Here is a 4,287-nt window from a genome sequence, read left to right on the forward strand (position 1 = left end):
ACAGATCTCCTGCCACCAACACCACAGCCATCGAGAGACAGTGTTCAGTGAGCATGTGCTCCGCACAGGACTCTCTGAGAGCCTGGTGCAAGGGGTCACACTGAGTCTCTATCAGGTAAGAAGCACAGAATTCTCATCCTACAGATAAAAATAAATAAGGCTGACAAAGACAATGATCTGTCTAGGATGGCGCACCTTGCATCTCAAACTCAAAATTGCCTCTTAGAGAGGGGTCAAGGACTCGCCAGGGAGAAAGGGGGCGTGTTGTGCAGGGTACAGCTCTTGTCCCAGCCCCATGGTGTGACAGACAAGCTCCACAGGGCTGCTGCTGCTGATCCCGGTGCTATCAGGGCTTCTTCCTGTGAGCTTCTCTCTGCCCTTCTCTTACTGAATCTGCCTCTTCTTCTTCTTCTTTTTTTATTTTTTGACAAATAATACAAATATATTTTATTTGAAATAAACAAAAATGCTTACACAGCATTCACTTGGAAACAAACTCTTGCTCGGCTATATACTGAGCAAAGACAAAGCCGAAGCACCAACACCCTTCTTGTTTGACATGTATTTATTTGGAGACAGGTAGGAAGACACTACTTGGTTTTAAAAAACTGACCTTCCCTTAAGGCCTGGTCATAGAAGTGTAAACAATGTAAATGAATCCAGCATTACCAGTTGTCCTATCATATCTATGTCACCTGTGTATTTTGAGATCACACACATACCTGTCACTATACCTGGGAAGGGTTGCTATATCACAGTTACACTTGATTTCTTGGCAGGCGGGACTGAGGAAGAGTAACTTGGAACAAGTTTTAACAACTTTTACATCCTATTTAGAAAACACTAGTATTCCCTTAAATAACAGGTTGCAGTAGAAAGCTACTGCCTGGAAGTTACCTTTTCACTTTGGTTCATCTTAAGTTTTTATGATGTACAGAGTTGATTCATTTGCTTATAGTACAATCATGCCACAAAGTGTTAAAGCGCAAGATACGAATTATTCCTTCAGCATCTGCATATTTCAAGTTTTATACTCTACTACATCCACAGTATGTCTGCAGTTCTTGGATACTTAAAAAAAATAATACCTGAATGAGACTCTTCCAAAAATGCAGATGTCTATAACGACAATGGTACTAAATGGGAAGAAGACAATGAGGCAATGAAGAAAGCAAACGTTCCATGTGGTTCAAGTCTTTGGATTTAAACACAAGTGCCCCCCAGAGAAGCTGGCTGGCATGGAATTTCCAGAAAACCTCCTTTGCCCCGCAAAATGGACCTGAAAATCCTCAATCCAAACTTTTCAAAAGTATAGTTATGAGATGCTATAAATGCCAGTCAGAAGGAGAAGGATGAATGTGTCTTCCATTTAGCTACGAGTTGCAGCAGAGCCTCCTTGGCTGTTGGTGGATTAGTCAAAAGCACTGAAGTACCAGAAGTGCTTTGGAGCACAGGGTAAAAGTACGGAGATGGATCTCTCTTCAACTCTAAGTGTAGCAGAATTAACAAAAAGGAAAAAAAAAAGATTTGCAAGTAGATATAGAGATAACAGAAAAATATAAGGCAAAGAACACAAAAAGATGAGGTCAATGCTATAGGTTCAACAGTATTTCATGAGGCTAAAAAAAAAGTCTATTAACTTTGAAAGCCCTAGCAAAATATCACTCTTGTTTATCAATCACTTATTTATCATTTGACCACATGTTGAAACCTTTTCTATCTACATACTGAAGAATCCTACAGTCAGCCTTTAAACACTCTGCATTTCTTTGCAAACTTGTAGCTGAGTATCTTGTTCCAGTCGATTTGGGGGCGGGTAACTGGAAGCTGCCGGCGCAAGGCCTTGAATGTGGTGTCTGATATTGTTTGGTGGTTTTCACTAACTGCAGTCTGATATTCATTTTCTGCACTCTATGATTTTAATAAACTCCTTGGCAGTTTGGACTTCATTCGAAACAGTTACTAAATCTTATACAACTTTAAGATTAACCAAGTGAACATTGCCATCTTCATAATAGTGAACCTGAATCTTGAGCATTCCAACCACCTGGGCTGTAGATGGTGTAATAGTGAACTTCCACTCTGATCTCCAACGACCATTCCAGAAGTTTTTAGGCTGAAACTGGAGGCTTTTAATACATGCAATAATAGTCTGTTGCCCATCTATAGTTTTAGCATAAACAAGTACAGAAGCCGTTGGAATAATGATCTTTCACATAGGCTCTTAAAGCATTGTCACAGGATTCTCTCCAAGACTTCAAACCTCCATCTACTTCTTCTGGTTGAGGGTCACTTGCTTCTTTCCGTACCGTAAGTGATCAAACTTAAAGGAAATTTTGTTTCTTGGATCTAAAAATTGGCTATTCCCCAGGTCACCATGCTCTGTAATTAAGACCTGTTCTTCATATCCTTCTATCTCCACAGGTGTGAACTGGTCCATGTTATACTGGGCAAATGCATGTGCTGCTCCTTCCCTGAGGAGATTGTCATTGTTAAGTAGTAGCCGGACATCATTGAATACTTCACTGAACTCCCCTGGGGGTGCATGAGTGGTGAATTTAGCAGCTACGCATACTTTCTCCTCACCCGACATCCGATCCTCCTCCAAGTGGGCCATCTTGGTCTGCTCTGAATCTGCTTCTTTTTATCTCTCACATGTTCAACAGATATTTAACAAGCACCCAGTAGGCACCGCACACTGACGCAGGAAGTGAGTACAAAATGAAGGCGAGAGAAATTCTTCCTCTTGCGGAGCGTGCAGGCTGGTGCAGGCAGGGAGAAGGTCGAGTGCGCACAGGCGCCTGTGTATTACAAGGAGATCTATACCCAAGTCTATACCCAAGAAATAGAGATCTAGAGATGACAGATGATAGAGGAGTACTGGGAATAATTGCAATGACACGGGGGGTGGGGGAGCGAAGAGGTGGTATTGAGAGAGCTTGGGGAGGGGTGGAAATTTACATCAGTTGGCAAGGAATAGCTTGGCTCACGCAGTGCCCCTCCTCGGAGACCTCAGTGTGTATTTCACATGAGGCCTCCTACCAGGAGCGGGTGCGATGCATGCCCTGAGAAGAGCCCCCATGCCTTCCTTGACTGATCTTGGAGTGCACTGGCACAGTAATTTCGTCCTGCCAGACTCTGTCCAACACACAACAGCAGGAGTTTCTCTGGGAGCCAACTCCGAGCCTGGATCCTCTGCAGGAAAGAGCTTTACTGAGCAGCGCTGCCGGGCGGGGCAGCAGCATCAGGAGGAGGGGCATGCTGACTTCGGGGTTACTGAGGCTCTGAAACCAGGATGGCCCTACAGGGGCCAGCAGGACAGATCCTTGAACTCTTGCATCGAGTCAGTGGACGCTGGTTGTCCCCAAACCTGGAGTGGCTGCTCGCTTCCCGGGGGAGTGACGACAGCAAAGGGCTAGGATGTGTACCTGACCGCCAACGCTGCCGGCTACTGGGGACAAGAGTGCCTGGACAGAAGGAGCGGCCACCACACTGCCTTTGTCTAGGTCAGAGCTGCCTGGTTTTTGGTGCAAAGCTCGTCTCCACTCATTGTCAATCATACTGTGAGCAAGTTACCTAATGTCCCCGTGCCTGGTCTCCTTGAAAGTAAAGTTAGACAATGGTGCTATTTCCTATGGTGGTCCTGAATATTGGATGAATTGGCATATGTAAAAATGCACGTAGCTTATCATGGTGGGCATCCAACAAATTATAGGTAGGATATGAATTTTATTTTTGCTCTCAGAACACCACCTATACATTTTACTGTTTCTACCTTAACAAATGAGATTCGGATTATTCACCAAAGGTGCCCTTGTGCACACGCTGCCCACCCTCCCTTTCTCCCAGTGTGTGTGGTTTAGATGATGCAGCCCCACTCTTCCGGCTCCAGGGTGGACAAGTGACTCAGACCTGGCCAATCAGAGCAGCATATTCCACCACAGATCTTGGAATAACCAGCTGAAAGGACTTAGCCAATGAAATCTTTACTTGGGGCTTCTGCTGGAATATCATAAAAGTTTGCTCTTTTACCCTGAAAATCCTATAACTCTAAGGATCACATAAAGATTCTGAAGTGCCAAGGAATCCTCTTTTCTAAAATTTGTAGAGAACACACCTAAAAATAAAGCCAACCCCAAAGAAACATAGCCACTCTAGGAGACAGATTCTGAAGGACTGTGATTGAGTTCGGGCTGTGCTGAAACCCACCTCCTAGGTTTGATGGTAACATGAATCAAGAGATTCCTTGTTTGAGCGGAGTTTGGACTGGATTTTCTCTACGGCAAC

At 44.2% G+C, this 4,287-nt stretch overlaps 1 pseudogene across 1 annotated transcript; it reads right to left on the reverse strand.

The window, feature by feature from the left end:
• Positions 1–1,591: 1,591 nt before the first annotated feature.
• LOC308650207 (F-actin-capping protein subunit alpha-1-like) lies at positions 1,592–2,623 on the reverse strand (annotated as a pseudogene). Its single transcript has one exon. The product of its transcript is annotated as an F-actin-capping protein subunit alpha-1-like (transcript).
• Positions 2,624–4,287: the final 1,664 nt, after the last annotated feature.

This window comes from Spermophilus citellus, assembly GCF_964194105.1.
Source record: "Spermophilus citellus genome assembly, chromosome: 5".
NCBI lineage: Eukaryota > Metazoa > Chordata > Mammalia > Rodentia > Sciuridae > Spermophilus > Spermophilus citellus.